The sequence below is a fragment of the Salvelinus fontinalis genome, chromosome 15 (genome assembly GCF_029448725.1).
Source record: "Salvelinus fontinalis isolate EN_2023a chromosome 15, ASM2944872v1, whole genome shotgun sequence".
NCBI lineage: Eukaryota > Metazoa > Chordata > Actinopteri > Salmoniformes > Salmonidae > Salvelinus > Salvelinus fontinalis.
In genome coordinates, this window is record NC_074679.1 from 4,643,383 (window position 1) to 4,653,841 (window position 10,459).

General features: G+C 45.6%; 1 protein-coding gene across 3 annotated transcripts in view; it reads right to left on the reverse strand.

Moving 5' to 3' along the window:
• The window catches only part of slc8a3 (solute carrier family 8 member 3), a 281,169-nt gene extending 272,057 nt beyond the window's left edge, over positions 1-9,112 (reverse strand). For 2 of the 3 annotated variants that reach the window (XM_055862474.1, XM_055862472.1), the window contains exon 1: positions 8,267-9,112. The gene's annotated coding sequence lies outside the window, so the exon portion shown is untranslated. The remainder of the gene's footprint in view (positions 1-8,266) is intronic. The other variant, XM_055862473.1, reaches the window with a different exon arrangement.
• Positions 9,113-10,459: the final 1,347 nt, after the last annotated feature.

The window sequence follows — 10,459 nt, forward strand, 5'->3', positions numbered from 1 at the left end:
ATCTCCTCCATGCAGCCTTACTCCCCCACCCCCCCCCCCCCCCCCCCCCCACACACACACACACACACACACACACACACACACACACACACACACACACACACACACACACACACACACACACACACTCAAACGTGTTTTTTTCCTGTATACTGAGTACATCATGTACAATTATAATTCATGTGCTTTGTTTAACTGATTGAACCAATTTTATTTTGTACTTCTATTTGTGGTGTGGTTTGCCCTTTTGGTCTTCTAACCTCACCTGAACACTGTTTTTACCCGTTTAAAAGAAACATCTGTTTTGTCTTTCACTTAATAAAAACATAAAAACCTGGTTTCAGTAGAACTCCCCAAGACGTTTAGAGGTTTTAAATTCAAATTCAATATCCTAATACAAATTCAAAATGATGTAATTCAAATACAATTGATGTTGGCACTGAAATTTTTTTTTTTTTTTTTTTTATTTCACCTTTATTTAACCAGGTAGGCAAATTGAGAACACGTTCTCATTTACAATTGCGACCTGGCCAAGATAAAGCAAAGCAGTTCGACACATACAACAACACATAGTTACACATGGAGTAAAAACAAACATATAGTCAATAATACAGTGAAAAAAAAGTAAGTCTATATACAATGTGAGCAAGTGAGGTGAGATAAGGGAGGTGAAGGCAAACAAATATATGTATAAATAAATAAAAATATAAAAGGCCATGGAGGCGAAGTGAGTACAACACAGCAAGTCAAATAAAAACTAAAAAACACTGGAATGGTTGGTTTGCATTGGAAGAAAGTGCAAAGTAGAGACAGAAATAATGGGGTGCAAAGGAGCAAAATAAATTAATAAATAAATACAGTAGGTAAAGAGGTAGTTGTTTGGGCTAAATTGTAGATGGGTTATGTACAGGTGCAGTAATCTATGAGCTGCTCTGACAGCTGGTGCTTAAAGCTAGTGAGGGAGATAGGTGTTTCCAGTTTCAGAGATTTTTGTAGTTCGTTCCAGTCATTGGCAGCAGAGAACTGGAAGGAGAGGCGTCCAAAGGAAGAATTGGTTTTGGGGGTGACTAGAGAGATATACCTGCTGGAGCGCGTGCTACAGGTAGGTGCTGCTATGGTGACCAGTGAGCTGAGATAAGGGGGGACTTTACCTAGCAGGGTCTTGTAGATGACCTGGAACCAGTGGGTTTGGCGACGAGTATGAAGCGAGGGCCAGCCAACGAGAGTGTACAGGTCGCAGTGGTGGGTAGTATATGGGGCTTTGGTGACAAAACGGATGGCACTGTGATAGACTGCATCCAATTTATTGAGTAGGGTTTTGGAGGCTATTTTGTAAATGACATCACCGAAGTCGAGGATTGGTAGGATGGTCAGTTTTACAAGGGTATGTTTGGCAGCATGAGTAAAGGATGCTTTGTTGCGGAATAGGAAGCCAATTCTAGATTTGACTTTGGATTGGAGATGTTTGATGTGAGTCTGGAAGGAGAGTTTACAGTCTAACCAGACACCTAGGTATTTGTAGTTGTCCACATATTCTAAGTCAGAGCCGTCCAAAGTAGTGATGTTGGACAGGCGGGCAGGAGCAGGCAGCGATCGGTTGAAGAGCATGCATTTGGTTTTACTTGTATTTAAGAGCAGTTGGAGGCCACGGAAGGAGAGTTGTATGGCATTGAAGCTCGCCTGGAGGGTTGTTAACACAGTGTCAAAAGAAGGGCCAGAAGTATACAGAATAGTGTCGTCTGCGTAGAGGTGGATCAGAGAATCACCAGCAGCAAGAGCGACATCATTGATGTAAACAGAGAAGAGAGTCGGTCCAAGAATTGAACCCTACAGATATTGTCCACATTCATAAAGCCTAAATGGCTAAGGAACTTAAGCACCTCCTGGATTCAACTCTAATCGGACATGACAATGCTACTTATGATGGCAGGAGTATGGGCCAGAGACAGTGTGCACACTGTGGAGCACGTGGAGAACTGAACAGTTAGCCAGTTAGCCACACACCACACATTGAGACTTACTGACTGACTGACTGGCTGGCTGGCTGGCTGGCTGGCTGACTGGCTGGCTGGCTGGCTGACTGACTGGCTGGCTGGCTGACTGGCTGGCTGGCTGGCTGACTGACTGGCTGACTGACTGGCTGGCTGGCTGGCTGACTGACTGACTGACTGGATGGCTGACTGACTGACTGGCTGGCTGACTGACTGACTGGCTGGCTGGCTGACTGACTGGCTGACTGACTGGCTGGCTGGCTGGCTGACTGACTGACTGGATGGCTGGCTGGCTGGCTGGCTGACTGACTGACTGACTGACTGACTGACTGAGATGATGAGTGACAGAGATGACTGACTGACAGAGATGATGACTGACAGAGATGATGACTGACAGAGATGATGACTGACAGAGATGATGAGTGACAGAGATGATGAGTGACAGAGATGATGACTGACAGAGATGACTGACTGACAGAGATGATGAGTGACAGAGATGACTGACTGACAGAGATGATGAGTGACAGAGATGATGACTGACAGAGATGATGAGTGACAGAGATGATGACTGACAGAGATGATGACTGACAGAGATGACTGACTGACAGAGATGATGAGTGACAGAGATGATGACTGACAGAGATGATGACTGACAGAGATGATGAGTGACAGAGATGATGAGTGACAGAGATGATGAGTGACAGAGATGATGACTGACAGAGATGATGACTGACAGAGATGACTGACTGACAGAGATGATGACTGACAGAGATGATGAGTGACAGAGATGATGACTGACAGAGATGATGACTGACAGAGATGATGACTGACAGAGATGACTGACTGACAGAGATGATGAGTGCTAACGGGCAGTGGGGACAAGGAGAACAGCTAGCTAGAACCATAAAAATTACATTACTAGAAGCAATTTGACTGGAATCTCTACTCAAGCAATTATATTTCTTTAGCCACCCCATCTGTTGAGGCTGACAGACCTAATGAGAACTAACGGGAGACATTTATTAAAGTTTCCCCTCTTCATCTTCTTTGTGGCCCCTCTGTGTGTGTGGGGAGCAGATGGGTCCTCCTTGCTCAGCCCCATCTCAACCAGCCATCTCGCCTGAGGCCCCTGAAGCGCACAGCCAATTTAGGATCAATTAGAACAATCTCTACAGCCATTGTTAACCAGATCATTCTGTTTCTGTCCTCAATCCTACTGAGGATTACACGTTTTATTACAGAAGCATACCCATTTTCCCTTCACCTTCTCAATACAATGTGGAATTCGTGTCATTCTAGGTAAGTCTTTTTTGTATCAGGAATCAAGGTAAGACCCAAGCGCAGACTGTGTTGAAGTAACAATGTTTATTGTAACCACAAGGGGCAGGCAAAAAGGACAGGTCAAGGCAGGGGTCGATAATGCAGAGCAGAGGTCAAGGTACAGGACGGCACTGGTATAAATAAATACACAGGGGAAGATGGGGAAGATGGGGAAGATGGGCGACACCTGGAGGGGGGTGGAGACGAGCACAAGGACAGGTGAAACAGATCAGGGCGTGGACATTTTTGCCTACGAACGCACATTAAGGGTTTAGAAAGTAGTGAAGGAAGGAAAGGCTCTATGAGTGTATTATCTTCTGAAAAAGAGACGATGGAGCAATTTGCAGGCAGATACAGAATTAGGGTGGCAACATTCCGTACATGTCCCAAATTCCCAGTTGCTGGTTGGAAGATTCCTGGAAATACGGGGGAATAAGTAGGAAATCCAGGGAATTTGGGGGAAATATCCAGAATTTTGCAACCCTAATACTGTATCTGCCTGGAATTCTGTCTCTTTTCCAAATTACTCCATCGTCTCTAAGTTACCGGAATGTTGTAACCCTATACAGTATAATCGGGCATGTATCAATATAGGGCTGGAGGAGGATTTGTAAAAGATTCACAACATTTCAAGGTTCAAAAATCCTTTCCAGATTTAGTGTAGAGGAAGTTTAATCTACAAAACTCTCCAGACTTCTGGCAGGGTCTCTTTTGGCAGGGTCTCGTCTGGCAGGGTCTCTTGTGGCAGGGTCTCTTCTAGCAGGGTCTCTTCTGGCAGGACCTCTTCTGGCAGGGTCTCTTGTGGCATGGCCTCTTCTGGCAGGGTCTCTTGTGGCAGGGTCTCTTGTGGCAGGGTCTCTGGCAAGGTCTCCTGTGGCACTGCCTCTTCTGGCAGGGTCTCGTCTGGCAGGGTCTCCTGTGGCACTGCCTCTTCTGGCAGGGTCTCTGGCAGGGTCTCTTGTGGCACTGCCTCTTCTGGCAGGGTCTCGTCTGGCAGGGTCTCCTGTGGCAGGGTCTCTTCTGGCAAGGTCTTTTTTGGCAGGGCCTCTCCTCATGCAGGGTCTCTTCTGGCAAGGCCTCTTGTGGCAAGACCTCTTCTGGATAGGGTCTCTTCTGGCAGGGCCTCTTCTGGCAGGGCCTCTCCTCGTGCAGGGTCTCTTCTGGCAGGGTCTCTTCTGGCAGGGTCTCCTGTGGTAGGGTCTCTTCTGGCAAGGTCTCTTGTGGATAGGGTCTCTTCTGGCAGGGTCTCTTCTGGCAGGGTCTCTTCTGGCAGGGCCTCTTCTGGCAGGGCCTCTCCTCGTGCAGGGCCTCTCCTCGTGCAGGGCCTCTCCTCGTGCAGGGTCTCTTCTGCCAGGGCCTCTCCTCGTGCAGGGTCTCTTCTGGCAAGGTCTTTTCTGGCAAGGCCTCTTGTGGCGGGGCCTCTTCTGGCAAGGGCTCTTCTGGCAGGGCCTCTTCTGGCAGGGCCTCTTCTGGCAGGGCCTCACCGCGTGCAGGGCCTCTTCTGGCAGGGTCTCTTCTGGCAGGGCCTCTTCTAGCAGGGCCTCTCCTTGTGCAGGGCCTCTTCTGGCAGGGCCTCTCCATGTGCAGGGCCTTTTCTAGCAGGGCCTCTTCTGGCAGGGCCTCTTCTGGCAGGGCCTCTTCTGGCAGGGCCTCTTCTGCACAATCAAGCATAAGTCAGATAACTCACACTATCAGAGAGACACACACACGGCACAGCCTCCACTCCCTAAAAGCCTACAGCTGTTTGCTTTCTCCCTCCCTCTCCCTTACCCCATGGCACTGGTTAAATAAAGTAGCAAAAAAAAAATATTTTCTGCTGCTTCCCTCACTTGGATCGGACTGGTTGTTCTATAGTTCCTTTCGGAAAAGGGTTTTACAAATTAATTTATGCATATTGGGTCCGAGGCTTTCCCGCGTCCATTTCAGAACGGGAACTCTAACTCCCATCACCATTTGTCCTTACCATTCCGATTATTAAAATTAAATGATGAAGTGTTGGGAGAGTGGTTAGAGGGACATTAGAACGCTGAGTACCAGGCCATTAGCGAGGGCTGTTAGCAAGTTCAGAAGGCTACCCATCAGCGCCATTCACATGCACAGTTTTGGATGGGATTACCGTAACCAACGATCACAGAGCATCTTAGCTCTGCTGTCACATCTAACCTGGATGGATATTTGGTTTTAATACAGACGAGAGCACTGAATCCAGCTTCACACAGATATGAGCGGGCGAAGAGTAGCCTACCATGAGATTTGCACTGTCGACCCCGCGCCCTCACTTTGAGAAGCTCCGAACACGACTTGCATCAAGCCACACCCATCTCATTAGTGGTGGACAGATAAGAGACATCATGTCAGACTCATTTACAATTGACTGTCACAGCTCCACATTAACAGTATGTGACTGTCACAGCTCCACATTAACAGTATGTGACTGTCACAGCTCCACATTAACAGTATGTGACTGTCACAGCTCCACATTAACAGTATGTGACTGTCACAGCTCCACATTAACAGTATGTGACTGTCACAGCTCCACATTAACAGTATGTGACTGTCACAACCCCACATTAACAGTATGTGACTGTCACAACCCCACATTAACAGTATGTGACTGTCACAGCTCCACATTAACAGTATGTGACTGTCACAGCTCCACATTAACAGTATGTGACTGTCACAGCTCCACATTAACAGTATGTGACTGTCACAGCTCCACATTAACAGTATGTGACTGTCACAGCTCCACATTAACAGTATGTGACTGTCACAGCTCCACATTAACAGTATGTGACTGTCACAGCTCCACATTAACAGTATGTGACTGTCACAGCTCCACATTAACAGTATGTGACTGTCACAGCTCCACATTAACAGTATGTGACAGTGAGTTGAGAAGAATCAGAAATACTGTTAGAATGTTTTTCTATTGACAGACATAGCCCCAAATAAAAAAAGTTAATATTGGTTGTTAATTATAAAAAAAATTAACATAATTGGGTTAATTTTTCAGATATCAAAATGGGATCGTAGGCCCAAAAAAACTTTGGGAACCCCTGCAGTAAAGGGTTAAAAAAAAATCTATGGCGAGCTTCGATTGGTCACTCACATCATGATATTGCGGAGGATTCTAATAAAGTTCAGCTTTCCCCAACTAGTCCCGCCCTGTTCAGCTCCCTCGCCTATGCTCCGCCCACACACAACTCCCCATTCTCTTGCTCTCCATCCATTGAAAGGGAAATGACTTTCGATGTTTCGCCCACGCGATGACGCTTTCTAGTGTAAACAAACTGTCGGCATTAGAAGCGCTGCGAATGGCAACATTCATCCCCATGGAGAACACCAACTCAATACTATGCAGGTGTAACCGATGTGAAATGGCTAGCTAGTTAGCGGTGGTGCGCGCTAGCAGCCTTTCAGTCGGTGACGTCACTCGCTCCGAAACCTAGAAGTAGTGGTTCCCCTTGCTCTGCAAGGGCCGCGGCTTTTGTGGAGCGATGGGTAACGACGCTTCGTGGGTGACTGTTGTTGATGTGTGCAGAGGGTCCCTGGTTCGCGCCCCGGGTCGGGGCGAGGGGACGGACGTAAAGTTAAACTGTTACACAGGTTAGGTCAATTATGGGTGTCATAACACGTTTGTTTTACCAGATTAATGACAATGTTATTACACAGGTAGAAGAACAACTTAATATTAAGGGTTTGAACTATTCATTTGAACAGGCTATGCATGTGCAATAGGCTGTAGGCCTTTCAAAACTTTGACTACAAATCTGTACCTATATTGTGATGTCATTGAAGGACCTCCCTAACGTGGCGCTGTGAAGAGGGCCTCTCCGTATGTGCATACATAGATGGATAAGGCGTCCCTCCCTCCATCACTCTAGCCCTCACACAGCAATACGCGTCCGAGCCAGCAGTGAACGTACTCTGAGACACATGACAAGACCGTAGGCCTGTGCCTCGGCAGTGGCACGAGAGAGGAGAAACTGAGACGGGCACAGATCTCTTTCTTGTTTAAGGTGTCTATATGAGAGGCCCGCGAAAAGGCACTCGGCAGACTCAGCAGGTCGACATGGAGACAGCTAGCCTCAGCTGTTGCTAAATCAATCATCCATAAGGCCTTTTTCTCCTCTCGCAGTCGCAGGCACATCCAATTCCCTCTTACCTAAAGGGGAAATCCCTGCCATAGCCTACAATAGGCCGTACTGCATACCTCTATTATGAATCAAATGAATATGAGTGTAACATAGATCTTGCAGGTAGCAAGCCAAGTTTAAGTGCTAAATTATTATGAGTGTATTATATTTTCAATCCAAAAGGCCCTATAGCAACACTGTAGCTACTGCCTACTACCATCATCAGCAGAAACGTCACTAGGCTTCCTTCCATAATAGTGACACAGTGGTGTAAATAGTAAGGGTCATGTGATCGATGGTAGCCTAATTAATCATCCATAGACCGGACACAGCCAGGTGGTAGGCTAGCCCATCATAGGCTTGGCATGGCACACTGGCTTTAGTATACAGAGAGAGAGAGAGAGATAGGAGAGAGACCGAGAGAGAGAGAGGAGAGAGACCGAGAGAGAGAGAGAGAGAGAACACACCGCTCAAACACTCCTCATCCTCAAATCTGGAGATGGACATGTTCCTGACTCATAGCGCATAGCCAGGCGACATTTGCTGGGATGATGTCAAGCGATCTTGCATGCATAGCCTAGTGGAACCATATGGCCAACGGTTGGGTTTTAAGACTCACATTATCATTGGCCTTATTATAGGCTAGAGTTATTGATTGAAACGCAAAAAAAACATAACACCGCGTCATCATTTCAGTACCGCCTCGGATATCGGTCTAGCGGTGTGTCTGCGTCGCTCACCAGAAACGCGGTAGCCTCGAATGTATAGGAGACCCATATACTAACGAGACCCAGACGAATTCATTTCATTACAGCCTACCTGTATTTTGGTATTCTGAAGTGTTTTCGACACTGCGTAATGCCCCTTTTCCAAATCGACCTTTTTACTCAGCAGTAAACGTTTATATTGTTTGTATCATCAGCACTTCCTTCTCCTCAGTCAAACGTGCTGTAGACTAGCTACTGCCGTTGAAATAATACCCCCAGGGGCGATATCGGTTTCCTCACGCACAATCAAGCTGGTCCCCAAGTCCGCTCTGCTTCTGGCCGATCGATCAAACCGGAGGTGATGGCTCGCTTTACATTTCCTCTCCTCTTGCCCGGTAACGTTAAGCCCAGCACCACCGCGGTGACGAGAATGTTCTTCTGCAGTCGAAGCCGTTGGATGGAACTTTGGAATCGGAATCCATGCAAACCAAACAGCTCTTCTTCCGCAAACCGAGAGAAAGCAGCGCTATGCCTCGTCTCCAGTCCGTTTCCTCTGTGTTAGCGCAAAAAAAACAAAAAATTGTATGATGGTCTCGTTAAAACTGTGAGGCTCCTTTTGCTGTCCAGTCCGTTGGTTAATTTATTTAAAAAAATAATGTCTCACCAATCTTGCAAAAATAACCGACCGAGGCTATATCCAACGTTACGACGACCTCAGATAAATCATGTATAAATATTCTATTTGTTGATCAATGGGTATCATTTTGACACACAAACCGTCGGAAGCTCCAGATTTGTATATTTTCATTACACTTTAAAAATCCAGTTTGAATATAGTATTTTATATAGTATTTTTTTTCTATGCCTATTCATTTCTAAAGATTATATTCGGTCCCTTTTTCGGGAAGCATCGCAGTAGCCTTGCTATTCAACGTGAGCAATGCCTCTCAATGGCCCCCCTTCACCTAAAGTCACACAGACACACACGCGTGTCTACGTCACTATCAGCTGGGTGAGAGAACGAGCGGCACCACGAACCATGAATATCCTGTATTATTGTATTGGTGCAGATGGGGACGGGGATGCAGAGAAGAGCAGAGAGGAGTGAGGAGAAGAGATAATGCACGTAGCAGAAGAGACTCAGATTAAATGGAACGCTAATTCGTTAGAATTATATTGGTCACGAAACGGATTCTCTTTGGCATTTTAAATCAAATTAAAGTTTATTTGGTCGTTTACACAGATTAGCAGATAAAGCAAGGTGCTTGTGTTACCAGCTCCAACAGTGGAGTAGAATGTCACTACAACACAATATGTCAATACACAATAATTCACAAATCAAGAAATATCAGGATGAGTCCAATTACAATCCAAGCAGCACTGTGTCAGTAATCCAATGGCAATCTGTGTGCAGGCTATATACCGTGCCTATAGTGAAAGTCTACACACCCCTTGCAGTCTTCACATTTTGCTGCTTTAAAATGTAAATGTAAAAAAAAAAATGACTCCACATTTTCCAAGTGAAAGAAAAATTATAAAACATTTTCCAAATAAATAAAATATGAAAATGTCTTGATTGCATATGTCTTCACGCCCCACAGTTCATACTTGGTGGAAGCACCTATGGAAGCCAATGCAGCTTTTAATCATTTTGAATAAGATTCTACCAACTGTGCACAACTCTTAGGGAAACATATATCCATTGTTTTTGTCCCGAATTTCTCAAGCTCAGTACATTTGGTTGGTAATCATTGATACACAGCAATATTCAGACATTGTCTCGGATTTTCAAGTACATTTAAGTCAATACCGAGACGGGATCAGTCAGGAACCCTCAACACCTCTCGGAAAGCCATTCTGGTGTGTATTTGGCATTGAGGTTTGTTCCTTTCATATTTATTTTGATCCTGAAAAACTTAACAGTCCCTGCTGGTGACAAGCATACCCATAACATGATGCTGCCGCCACCATACTTGACAATAGAGAGGTTTTCACTCTGTGGTCTTGTTGTAAACAGAATGAATGATTCTGAGTGTATTTTTTTTTAAACACAGGCTTCATTCTTTTCACTTTGTCAAACAGGCCAGTAATGTGGAGTGAATGCAATATTGTTGATCTTTTGTATTTTTCAAGTATTGTGGTTGCAGCATCATGTTATGGGTATGCTTGTCACCATCAAGGACTGGGGAGTTTGTCAGGATCAAAATAAATATGAAAGGAACAAAGCCCAGGTAAAACGTTAGAGGACTACAGACTTCTGAAAATCACTGCGATGGTGTTTAATTTTTCAGTAGGACAATTGTTC